We start from the raw sequence: 13,867 nt of genomic DNA, 5'->3' as shown, positions 1-13,867 counted from the left end.
TTCTTTTATTAATTTTCTCACATGGAGAGGGACAGCTCGCTCAGTAATCTTCCTTTTATAAAATCCTTGTCTCCAGCCCCTTCCCCGATCTCTTTTCTTTTTCTCTTTTTCTGTCTTTGGGGTGTCTCTTGTCTTCTGATGAACTTCCCACAGGTCAAGGGGAGTGGAACAAAAGATAAAAGTCTTTCTTTCACTTAGTTTCTCCTTTCTGTCCCCTTATAATGAAATGCTTATATACTCCTCAGAACCCTATCTGTTTTCATTTTATCTCTATTCTAATTCTGTTGATTCTCTTCTCCTTTCCCCTTCCCGTCCTCCCCTCCCTCCCTTTCTTTCCCCCTCCCTCCTTTCCTTCCTTTTTTTTGAGACAAAATTCTTTTTTTTTTTTTGAGACAGAGTCTCACTATGTCATCCTCAGTAGAGTGCTGTGACATCACAGCTCTCAGCATACTCAAACTCTTGGCCTTAAGCTATTCTCTTACCTCATCCTCCCAAGTAGCTGGAACTACAGGACCTGCCACGACATCCAGCTATTTTTTCGTTGGAGTTGTCATTGTTGCATAGCCAGCCTGGGTGTATGTGGCCAGCGCCCTACCCACTGAGCTACGGGCGCTGCCTAGTGACAAAATTCTTAAGTCTCCGGATTCTCTATTCTTGATGTCTCTTGGACAATTCCCTTCTTCCTTGAGAATGCTCTGATCTTTTAGAAAGCTAGTGGGGTGGAAACCTGTGGCCTTGTAGGTCCTGAAGTGAGGCCTTTTGACTGAATCCCGATTTTATACAACTAATCCTTTTATATTAAAAAGGGAGTGCAGCAGAGAAAGAAGAAGCTCTTCTTTCTTCCTTTGGTGCTTAAAAAAGAACAATCTAGAAATCAGAAGGCCATGGGTCTCCCACCCCTGCAGATACCTTATATAAATTCATCAGAACAGTTACCAACTAAAAGCTCTTATTACTACCAACAGCCGTTGCAGTAGTAACAATGAGAACATTTGTTTTTTTTTTGACTTTGTAAATCTGTACGGTGAGTATTTTCAGTAGAGGGAAAAAGAAATACATAATGAAAGAAGTAGAAGTAATAAAGTGTCTTCCTTGTGTGTTAGGAAAACAGTACATGCCCAAGATTTCTATTGCTTTAATATTTATCTTTGCAATATTGGCTGTATATTTAAAACTTCTAACTGGAGCAGTTTAAGTTTTTTTTTTCTTTTTTTGCAGCTTTTGGCCGGGGCAGGATTTGAACCCGCCATCTCTGGCATATGGGGTCGGCACCCTACTCCTTTGAGCCACAGGCGCCGCCCCAGTCTAAGTTTTTAAACATTTTTGTTATTCCTTTTCTTAAGTTGCCTATTAGGCTTTTTACCATTTTAAGATGTTCCTTCTGCCTCATTTCAGAAATTGGGTTTACTAGAAGAGTTACTAGAAAGGCTTCTAATACAGATTTAAAGTATGGCAGTGAATGGGTAACAATAATTTGGTTGTAATCACTCTTGAAATCTCCTTTCAAATTTTCCTCTTCTAGATTTCCAGGTGTTGTAAAACAAGCTCATAACTGTCATAAGTACATGCTTCTTCATCACATGTAAACAGTGCCCTGTGTTTGGTTCAGTGAATGTTTCCTCAAAGGAAAGCTTTGTACACAAAGGAGGTTGGATGATCAAGATGTGGACAACCTTGCCATAGCGGCTTGGTCACACCTACACATTATGGAGTCTCAGACGATCTTCATTGTGCTGCTGAGACCCACGGTCATGCCAAACAAGGCTGTTGTGGGGATTGTTTGAGCTCAAGGAGTCATATGTTTGGAATAATAACTTCTGAAAATTCTTGCCTGAAAATTATAATTGTATTGATAAGATTATATAACAATGACAGTTATATGTTTAATATGTTAGAGAATAAAGTTAAAACTACTGTGGATGGCCCATAATCTAGGAAATTATCAAACTGATTTAAATTTAAATACAGTAGAAGCCCTGTAAGGAACTGCAACAAACTGGTCCACACACAGAGGTGGTCAACATGAGGCCCACTGTGTGGATATGTACGTGTGGTGCACGTCTGGCCTATGATAGTGAGGTCAGTTTAAGGAGGTGGTAAGTGTAGGGAGGTGATGAGCTATGGAGGTTCTGGTGTACATGCTCCTTAGAATTAGGTGCTGAGGGCATGTGTTTATGCTAGAATAAGGAATTTTTTTTTTTTTTTTGTAGAGACAGAGTCTCACTTTATCGCCCTTGGTAGAGTGCCATGGCATCACACAGCTCACAGCAACCTCCAGCTCCTGGGTTTAAGCGATTCTCTTGCGTCAGCCTCCAAGTAAGTAGCTGGGACTACAGGAGCCCACCACAATGCCCAGCTATTTTTTTGTTGCAGTTTGGCTAGGGCCGGGTTTGAACCTGCCACCTTTGGTATGTGGGGCTGGTGCCCTACCCACTGAGCCACATACACCACCCAGAATAAGGGATTTTAATGGTTTCACAAGTTCAGATAACTTAAATAGCTATGTTCACTCACATAGAAAAATTCACTTTATACCTGGTCTGAAGTGGAAACTATAGTAGATTTATTGTGGTAATTAAAAGACATAGTTTGGCTTTAGAAACAAATTATTGAATGAACAAGTTGACAGTGAAATTAAGTTAAGTGTTAATGAAAGCTTAAAAATTTTGCCATTTGCCTCAGTACCCGTAGATCAGTGGGTAGGGTGTCAGCCACATACACAGGGCTGGCAGGTTTGAACCTGGCCAGGGCCTAATAAACAACATTGACAACTATAACAAAAAAATAGCTGGGGGTTGTGGCGGGCACCTGTAGACCCAGCTACTTGGGAGGCTGAGGCAGGAGAACCACTTAAGCCCAAGACTTTGAGGTTGCTGTGAGCCACGACACTCTACCGAGGGTGACATAGTAAGACTCTGTCTCAAAAAATATATATATTATTTTTCTTCTTTTTGCCATTTGTTTCCTGATCAAAGCATCCATCCGCTTAAAAGATATTTATCTGTTCTGATTTTCAGGCCCTTGAGCATAATTACAAATGCTTTGGTATCATTCTTTCTGTTCTTATTTATCACTGCTTATTTATCTGTATTTAATTCAAAGGGACTGAGGGTCAGTTTTGAAAGGTTATCATTGGGACCATTAATAATTTTTAAATTTAGGCTCCGCACCTGTGGCTCAAGTGCGTAAGGCGCCAACCACATACACCTGAGCTGGGGAGTTCAAATCCAGCCCAGGCCTACCAAACAACAATGATGGCTACAACCCAAATATAGCCAGGCATTGTGCAGGTGCCTGTAGTCCCAGCTACTTGGGATATGGAGGCAGGAGAATGGCTTGAGCCCAGGAGTTGGAGGTTGCTGTGAGCTGTGATGCCACAGCACTCTACCCGGACGACAGCTTGAAGCTCTGCCTGAAAAAAAAAAAAAATTAATTTAGTGTTAACAAAAGTAATGAGATACACATTTTTTTATTAATTATTTTTATGTTAGCACATTTTGTTAGAATATTGGTTTTTATTCCTGGAGTTGAATATTTCATATACATTCTACTGTGTCTGGGAATACCATTATGTGTTCAAGTGTCTGAGAGATTTAAAGTAGATCTTGCTTATGTTCTATTTTTTATTTTAGGTATAATTATTTTTTTAAAGTGGCAGTCATCGTTGATATTGATGAAGACCTAGTTTTACCACATGTACTTGGATTCCTCTTTTGTAACAGCGTGTTATGGGAATGATACCTGGTGACCTAGTGTCAACTCTGCATTTGTGGGGTCCTCGCTCTGGTTGTAAATGCTTGATTAACTTATTTTGGTTTCTTTTTAAAACATGATGAGTGAACTGGATGAGAAAACTCAGGGATATCATTGAAATTGTTACTTGTATTAGGTCTTAATGTAAATAGTACTTGAGAAATAATGGTACCTTTTGATTTATTTGAATGTTCTTTTTAAAACATCATACAAATGATGAAAGAACTCCTATGGTCCTTTTTTGTTAGAAAATGTATCTTTTAATTTTTTTTTTTTTTTTGCAGTTTTTGGCCGGGGCTGGGTTTGAACCCGCAACCTCTAGCATATGGGGCCGGCGCCCCACTCCTTTGAGCCACAGGTGCCACCTGAAAATGTATCTTTTAGATGTAATCTCAAGAAATTCATTTTAAAACTCTGATGCCATTATTTTGTTTTTTTGTTTGTTTAGCCAGGCGTCCTCAAACTGTGGCCCACAGGCCACATGAAGCGGTGTGAATTGTATTTGTTCCCATTTTGTTTTTTACTTCAAAATAAGATATGTGCAGTGTGCATAGGAATTTGTTCATAGTTTTGTGTTTTTTTAAACTATAGTCCAGCCCTCCAACGGTCTGAGGGACAGTGAATTGGCCCCCTGTTTAAAAAGTTTGAGGACACCTGGTTTAGACAGAGTCTCACTTTGCCGCTCTTGGTAGAGTGCCATGGTGTCATAGCTTACAGCATCCTTAAACTTTTGGACTGAAGTGATTCTCTTGCCTCAACCTCCTGAGTAGCTGGGACTGCAGGCACCCAACTGTAGTAATTTAAATTATAAATAATGCCTGGCTATTTTTAGAGATGGGGTCTTGCTGTTGGTCAGGGCTGTTCTCAAACTCCTGAACTCAGGTGATCACCTGCCTCAGACTCCCAGAGTACTAGGATTACAGGTGTGAGCCACCACACCCATCCTAATGCCATTATTTTTGTACTTAGAATTGATAAGCTTGTAGTATCGCCTAATTATATGAAAGTGTATAGCATCACAGGCAAAAAGGGGAAAATATGATTGTGGTGAACTAGTTGATCTACTTTTCTCGAAGAGAGATGATACTTTACTATCTAGAAGGTATATTCTAAAGCATAGGAAAGATGAATTAAGTCAGTGTGTTAAACTGTAGTTCAAGTGGTCCTGGTCCCCTGCTCACACTACATGCCTCAACACATACATAACTAAAGGAAATTCAAAGTACTTATTAATTTTTTATAAAAATAACTCTCACTGTATTGTTGTCCTTTTTTTTTTCTGTCTTAATCTTAATCCACGTATTTAGTGAGGAACTACTAGGTTCTGGCCACTCTGTTCTTTCTTAACGTGCTCATCATTTCCTTAACAACAAAGAAATGTCTGTGGAAACTGTGGCGTAAATTCATGGTTTCTATGGAGATAAAGGGGTAGGGAATGGTGAATTATTTTTTTCTGTAGTAATTTAAATGTTTAAAAATGTAACAGATGTATTTTGCTATTGCAAGTCAAAAAGTAATAACTTGTTTAATCTAAACACTTCTTCCTTTTTTGCTTATTGGGCCATGAACTTGGAAACTTTGGAGTCTGCTCTGTCACATTAGGCCAAGAATATGAAATTTATTTTTTTGTGCCATAGTTAAACTTAGTAGTTAATTAAAGTACTGAAAAATAACACAGCAGCCAGCCCCTCAGAGTAAACAGCCAGGAAGTTCTAGATCAGTATTTTTCAACTTTTTTTTTTATCTCAGAGCATACTTGAACCTATAGTTAAATTACCATGGCACACTTAAATTATGTTGAACAAGAAAAAGAGTGAAAATGACTCGTCGCCTGTAGCTCAGTGATTAGGGTGCCCGCCACATACACCGGGGCTGGTGGTTTTGAATCTGGCCCAGGCCTGCTAAACAATGACAACTACAACAAAAAAATAGCCGGGCGTTGTGGCGGGCGCCTGTAGTCCCAGCTACGCTGGAGGCTGAGGCAAGAGAATCGCTTAAGGCTGGGAGTTTGAGGTTGCTATGACAGCACGGCACTCTACTGAGGGGGACAGAGTGAGACTCTGTCTCAAAAAAAAAAAAAAAGAAAGAAAAGGAAAAGAGTGAAAAAAGAATGTATTTATTGTGCTTTGAACTTCTTTTGAAAAACAATTTTCATATTACTCCTAAGATCCTTTCATGGCACACTGGTTGAAAATCATTGTTTGAGACTCTTTAGTGGAGGGTCTTAATTATTATTAGTATTGTTTTGGGGTTGTCAGAGTTAGCAAATAAAATACAGGCACCTAGTTCTAGTTACATTTGAATTTTAGATAATGAATACTTTTTTAGTCTAACATTGTCCCAGATACTTTGTGGGACAGGATTATACCCAAGAAATTATTTGTCATTTCTTTACATCACCAGTCCATTCACATTTAACTTGTGTCTGGTCTGGTCTTTTATTTGACCACCATAGTTATTTCTATTTTTAAAACAATTTTTAATATTTTTACTTTTTTTGGAGACAGAGTCTTGCTCTGTCACTCTGGCTAGAGCACAGTGGTGTTATCATAGCTCACTACAACCTCAAACTCTTGGGCACCAGGGATCCTCCTGTCTTAGCCTCCCAAGTAGCTGGCGCTCTGGGTACATGCCAACACGCCTAGCTAATAACTCTTGCTCAGGCTGGTCTCAAACTCCTGACCTCAAGCAATCCTCCTGCCTTGGACTTTTAGAGTACTAGAATGATAGGTGTGAGCCACCCCACATAGCAGTTTTTATTTATTTTATATTAGATGCCAAGCGGTTCAGGGATGATTAAGGAGTTTTTGAGGGTCTCAAAATCTAACTAGGAGAGGCAAGAAGGAAGAGATGTGGAGAAGAGAACACCAGAGAGGGGAAAACATCACGGGAATCTATGTGTTTGGTGCTGGGGGTCCGAGCCACAGTGGGGGTGAGGAGATTGTTACAGTGCCTTATCAATGCCGAGGAAGGTCATCAGCTTGTTTAGACCCACACGCCATCCAAGTCAGAAAACCGTGCCTGCAAGTGCCTTTGAGTGGATGATGGGAAGGGAGAGAGGAGGAAACTAGAGAGTAATAAAAATGATAAAAAGAAATGAGAATGGGAGAAATTAGAGGAAAATGAGAGAAAGAGTCGAGTCCATCCTTTTTCTTCGGTTGTGGTGTCTCAGAGAAGGAGCCCTGAGAACCCTCGGTGCCTGGCGTGGCGATTCCTTACCTTGAGAAACTAGCAGACTCTGCACCTCAGGCTCCTCACTGGTTAGATGAGGGGCTGGCTGAGACAGTCTCGGACGTGATCTGATTATCAGGCCGTCCACACAACAGAGGCCTAACCCCCGGCTTTCTGTCTTTGAAGAGGCATTATCCAGGTTTTGATACCCTTCCTCCCATTCCCTCAGTCTTGCTCTGTCCTTCCAGCCACTTTTTGGAGGTTACAACGGTGACTTCAAGCCCTTTGTTTGACCCCAACATTCAGTATCTTTGCAATGAAATTGGTTCAGACTGCCTCGAAGATATTTGTTTCTTAATTTTTTTTCTTTGCCCTGACACCAGTGTAGTTTAAAATAAACAGTTGATAAATAAAACCTTCTAATATATTTTAAAATTTCCTTTTGTTCATTGTTGATAATTCAGTTCAGATTGAATAAAATGAAGGCTTAGAGCTAAAGCCTTGTATTTTAACAGAGGCAGTTTGTGAGATTGGAAATATTCAAATGTGTTTTGATCTGTCCCTTGTATGCTTCACTAAACTACCACGTGGTGGGGAATTAGGGCAGGGGTTACTTGTGGCCATTACCTGTTTAATACTCCATTTAAGCCTAGGCTATAAACTCAAAAGTGACTGCCAGTGATGATGGAAGATTTAATAGAAATAAATTTACTATTTAAAGTAGTGTTTTTTAACCATTTTTAGATTTGGAAAGTGTTTTGAAAATCTGATGAAGGCAACCAGCCCTCTTATCTGTTGAAGATAATTCAGGGGATTTTAGAGACGTCCTCCTCTCACTGATGGATTCAGGGGATTTTAGAGACGTCCTCCTCTCACTGATGGATGACCAGATTTTAAATTCATGATTTTGGACCTCAACTGTATAGTTAAACTGGTCTGTTCATTCAGTTCTTAAATCATTCATTCATGAACTAAGCTTAGGTATTGTGGGAGGCTCTGATTTTTAACTCTCTCCAAGAGCAATAATAGTATTAATATAAACAGATTCAAGAGACCATTTTCATCTTGAAATGAGAAGCGTTATCTCACATACTGTGTGTCTCTAGCACGTGCTTTCTAAAGATGTAAGACTTACTTGGTGTGTCCTAAGCGAAACACGTAGCAACAGCGACCTCCCTGGCTTGTTGTCCGTGGCCTTCTTGCTTCCTTTTAGTACCCGCATACGTTATTTATAGTTATAATCACATAGTATTCTCTCGCCTCCCCATCTAAATCTTTATTTATAGACTTTTTGTGCTTCCATATGACTGTTATCTTTTTTTTTTTCTTTTTTTGGGTCAAATATTAGTGTAATGTTAATTTACAAGAAAGTAAACCAAACCTCTCCAGCAGCTCATTACCAACTGGTAAAACATAGGGGTCAGTGTTCTAGAGCTTTAAAAGATAAATATCAATACAATTGAGGAACCCTCCTCTATAGATAAAATGGGATGCTGTATCCATATTGCCAGTGACATTCTCCCCAGGAAATGCAAGCAGCCACATCCACCCTCCTTCAGACTGTAGAGCCATTACATTGTCACTGAAGACTCGGACCCAGCCATCCTTTTGCGTGTGATAAGAGGTCAATCAAACCTCCTGCGCAGGCATCTCTGTTGGTTTGGTAGATGGCTCAATGGGTCAGATCATAGGAGTAACCTTGATCCATGACCTGATAAGCATATACAAAGCCAGAACTCAGAGAGAAGGTGTCTCCCTGAGGTCCAGTTCCCTTCACTATCCACATAGTAGAGGCCGGCAACAGCTCCATGTCTTTGTAAAGATGCGCCCTGTTGGCCAACAGCTTGGAGGCAGCTGAGACCGAGATGCCTCCCTTATTTCAAAGCTTGTAGATTTGATGCTGCTGAGCCAGTAACTACTCCCGGAATCTTCAGGCTGCTGCATTCCAGTCATGGTGCCCAGCAGGTACCTTCTTCACCACCCAGGAGGCTATGTAAGTACCCAGTATAGTCCTGGAGTTGGCTACAACTATGACTGTGACAGAACTTGAAGGCCAGAGTGGTGTTTCCATGAAGCATTTCAATTCCTGTTCCTCTGGGATACCCCAGCTGGGCATGACCAGGCTCAGCCTATCGGCCTGGACTCCTTGAGCCCAGATCCAACAGTCTGCACCACCCCCAGGTCTGAAAAACCCACGCCAGTAGCAGCCTCTCTAGAGTGCTTACCACACCACGTCTACTGAGGGCAAAAGGAACTGACTGCTATCTCTAATGCTGCGCCACACTCCACTGAGTTGATCTTCCTCTCTAACGCTGGCCATAGATGCTGTGTCCTATTTTACACTTTTTGGAGAACGTTGAAAGTAACAATTTTAAGTTGCTTTTTCAGTCTTGTCTTGGATTAGTTTTTTCTGAGGGTAGATTCTCAAGGATGGAAGTAATGGTTTATTCGTTAACGTTTTTATTAAGTAGCTACTATATATCAGGCTGGGTCAAAGGCTTGGCTATTTCCGTGACAGTTGATATGGTTTGCCATTCTTTCCCTGTGTATGGGAGAAATACTTAACCAGTCAAGTCAGCTCTGAATTATCTAACCCAATAGACATGTGTTTGGTGAATGTTTAGAAGTAAACAAAAAGCATGTCAGAAAGGTAAATTTGAAGAAATGTCAGTATATAGCTAAATGAGATGTGGGTGTTTTTAGAATGATCTGCTGTTTGGTTTATTGACCCAACTTGGCCTTCTTTTGATATGGTAACTGAGTCATGAAACTGATAAGATCAGAGGAGTAGAAACATACACAAAGTTAAACATCCTGATAAATAACCTGGATTTATTTAAATCACCCAGAAAACTTTAAATTGAGTATTGACTGGGCCAGGTGCAGTGGCTCATGTCTGTAATCCTAACGCTCTGAGAGGCCGAGGCCGGTGGATAGCTTGAGCTTACAGGTTCGAGACCAGCTTGAGTAAAAATTGAGACCCTGTCTCTACTAAAAATAGAAAAACTGAGGGAAGAGTATCGCTTGAGCCCAAGAGTTGGAGGTTGCTGTAAACTATGATGCCACGACACTCTACCCAGGGCAACAGCTTGAGATTCTGTCTCAAAAAACAAAGAAATGAACAAACAAAAACAGCAACTGAATTTTGATTAAAGCAAAACCATAGTACACAGCTTTATTAATATAGCCAAACTTCTATTTTTGAATATTTTTTGAACACAGTATGTTCTAGGAAAACAAATGTGTTGCCTATTCTTGATTATTTCTTGATTAGTGGGGAGAGACAAATATACAAACAGATAGTTGTGCAGCATGTGGCAGACACTGGAAGAGAGTTTGTATGTCAGAAAATAGAAAGGAGCAAAAGTTTCTGTTTACCCAGATTTTTTACTATAGAGAGGCCTTTCTTTTCCTTTCATGGTTTACTTTTATGTCTTTGGAGAGGAAAAACAACACTTGTTAAAGAGTATGGTAAATATAAGTAACTTAGTTGGGATGAAATTTCAACGAGTTTTTGACATACATGTATAATTTAATGAAGATTCAAAATTGCATAATTAAAGGACCTTTGACTTAATGGTTTGCGGTATGGCTGGCTGGTTGAAGAAAAGTCATGGGTTGATGGTTATCTGAAAAGTAGCTAGTTTCTTCATCAATATAATTTCTAATTATCTTTGGAAGAGAAAATAGAATTGTGCATGCTGTCATTAGCCATAGCAAAAACATATTCTAGGATCTTTTTTTTCTGTCATCTAAATTAAAGAGCAAAAGGGTTGGTTTACCTGCTCTTCTAGAACACTGTGGAGATCTCTGTGTCCTTGGTGGTAAATTGGGATATTAACAGCACACACTTGATAAGGCCGCCCAGTCCACTACTGTGCTGTGTTAAATACAGATACTGTACTGTGCTCATCTTTGTCAACCTCTGAGCAGCTTTTGTTACTCTTGACCCTTCTTTCATCTTAAAGACTCTTCTCATTTAGCTCCTGAGACTGCAAACTCTAATTCTTTTCTTCTACCCCCTGCTCCTTTTCATTTTCTCTTCTTGGCTCTTCTACTTAATTACTAAATGTTGGGTGCCAAGAACCTCTAATCTTTCTGTTTATTCCTTTCCAAGGTGATCCATTAGTCCCATGGTTTTCAGTATCATCTATATCCTGATGAATCTCCAGATATGACCTGTGCAACTCAGAAGTCCAGAGTCCAGTCTGATTACTTCTTAGCTGTTACTCCTTTAATCCATCTCTAAGTTGGTCTCTACATCTGTCCACCAAAACAGCAAACAGAGGTTCTCGTCCTCTGTAATCTCCATGTTCAGTAAATGGCCTCGGATCTGTGACTCGTCCATGATGTTTCCGTCTTTTCCAAGCCAGCGAGCGGCAAGTGCCGTCTCCAGAACGCATGTGTTTTGAATCCATCTATTTCTGTCTTCCCTACCACCATTGTAGTCCAAACCATCCCTTGCCACTCGGCCTTCTAATTTGTCCCTTTCCTGTCTATTCTCTATAGATCTCAAATCACGTGACTTCCCTGTGTAAGATCCACTAATGACTTCCCATTGCAGTTAAAATTGAGTCTTTTTCCTTACACATCTGAGCTCGGTTTCCATAGCCAGGGAAATGGGGATAACTATAGCTTTAACTAGAATACATCCCTGAGGACATGGATTTTTTTTTTTTTTTGAGACAGAGTCTCAGTATGTTGCCCTGGATAGAGTGCTGTGGTGTCACAGCTCACAGCAACCTCTAACTCCTGGGCTTATGCAACTCTCTGGCCTTAGCCTCCCTAGTAGCTGGGACTACAGGCGTCTGGCTATTTTTTGGTTGCAGTTGTCATTTTTGTTTATCAGGCCGGGGCTGGGCTCAAACCTACCCCCTTCGATGCATGTGGCTGGTGCCCTACTCACTGAGTTACGGGCGCCAAGCCGAGGACATGGATTTTTACCTGCTTTGTTCACTACCGTTTTCTCATTGTTTAGAATAATGTGTACATAGAATAGACAATAAGTATTTGTGGGATGAATAAACAGATGTAGATTGTCTGGAGCCCCCAAAGCCTTTTTTCTTTCCTCTTTGAGAGAAACATATTATAGCTGGTATTTTCCACATTACATGAAAGTCCATCAAAGGCTTCTCGTGCCAGTGTCTCCCTCCTTTGCCTTTCTCTACTTCTCTGCACACTCTCCTCCTGCCCTGCTTGTTTTATTCTTTAGACCTGAGGACATTAGGAGAAGTTGGGTTATTAGTAAGTATGGCAGGAAACAAATCGAAAAGGCACCGTAATGACAATTTATTTATTCATTTATGTATGTATTTAGACAGTCTTACTTTGTTGTCCTCGGTAGAGTGCCATGGTGTCACAGCTCACAGCAACCTCAGACTCTTGGGCTCAAGCCATCTTCTTGGCTCAGCCTTCCAAGTACTGGGACTACAGGTACCCCCTGCAACACCCAGCTATTTTTTTTTTTTTTTGTAGAGACAGAGTTTCACTTTATTACCCTCGGTAGAGTGCTGTGGCGTCACACAGCTCACAGCAACCTCCAACTCCTGGGCTTAGGCGATTCTCCTGCCTCAGCCTCCGAGTAGCTGGGACTACAGGCGCCGGCCGCAACACCCGGCTAACACCCAGCTATTTTTAGAGATGAGGTCTCACTCTGGCTCAGGCTGGTCTCGAACCTGTGAGCTCAGGCAATCCACCTGCCTCGGCCTCCCAAGTGCTAGGATTATAGGCATGAGCTACCACGCCTGGCCTAACAACATTTTAAAAATAATCATTTTATTATAGAAATCTTGTCATAAGTAGACAGAAATAGTAGATAATGTAATGAATCCTCATCTCTCTATCACATAGAAGAGTTACCAGTCATGGCTGTTGTGGCATGTAATTTGATGCCTACGGTAACGGAATGCCTAGAGCCCTGGCCTATAGAGGTTTATATCACAAACATAATCTTACCCTGGGCATCGTGGCCTGCCATTTTGTAAATGAACTTATTGAGGACAGATCAGGAATATTTTTAAGGGTAATAGAAAGGTTCTAAAATATCTCTCCTGATTCATTTTTGTGAATATCTAAAATTTCACCATTAGTTCAACCATAAATTTGCAAATTGTGAATAAGCCTGAGAAGGGAAGGACATGAAGTCCCTTGCAGTTACTTTTATCTTAGTGGAAATTGGCTAAGTATAAGCAGGCTTGACAGGTAAGCAAGCAAGAGCAGGCTTTGATGGAAGGTAGAGAATCATGAGGACTTAAGGTGGAAAGGGCCAAATAGAGAAAAGACATGCAGCATTCAAGACAGCAGGAGGGGCTGCTTTGCTCCCTTCCCACCTGGCCTCCAGGTGATCCTGTTGGCAAAGCCTGGAGCGAGGGGCCCTTATTCCAGTTGAGGGTGCCCCTCATGCTGTTACCTGGGTTCCCATTAGCTGGCTCCTCAGGACCTTATGTAAAGCTGTCCAGAAGATGCTTCCAGCTAACTCTGCTGCTTGTTTATTTTTAGGTATCTTGCAATATATTCAGAACTCTCCCTCCTAGTGACAGCAACGAATTTGATCCAGAAGAAGGTGAACCTACCCTTGAGGCGTCATGGCCACACTTACAGGTACTTTGAACTACCATTTGTTATAAAAGAAAGCTCCATTAACTCATTAGCTGATTCAGCATGGAAATTCCTTTGAAGGCCGTTATTCACCAAGATATCAAATTAGAGTACATCAATGGAAAATTGGAGAGTGCTTTTTATGTTTTTACTCTTGATAATCAGGATGCCAAAAGAATAAAATAATAGGTGTCAATGTAATGCTTTAGTGTGGGTCCCCCATGTTGCAGGGACAGGCATAGTTCTTACTCTTTTGATAGAGCTTCTCGAAGATCCTGCCCACTGAAGTCTCAAACAAGAACAGCTCTGTTTCCACATTATTATTAGTTGGATGTGATTAGGTAAC

The sequence above is a fragment of the Nycticebus coucang genome, chromosome 23 (assembly GCF_027406575.1).
Source record: "Nycticebus coucang isolate mNycCou1 chromosome 23, mNycCou1.pri, whole genome shotgun sequence".
Classification (NCBI taxonomy): Eukaryota; Metazoa; Chordata; class Mammalia; order Primates; family Lorisidae; genus Nycticebus; species Nycticebus coucang.
This window is presented reverse-complemented; position numbering follows the sequence as displayed.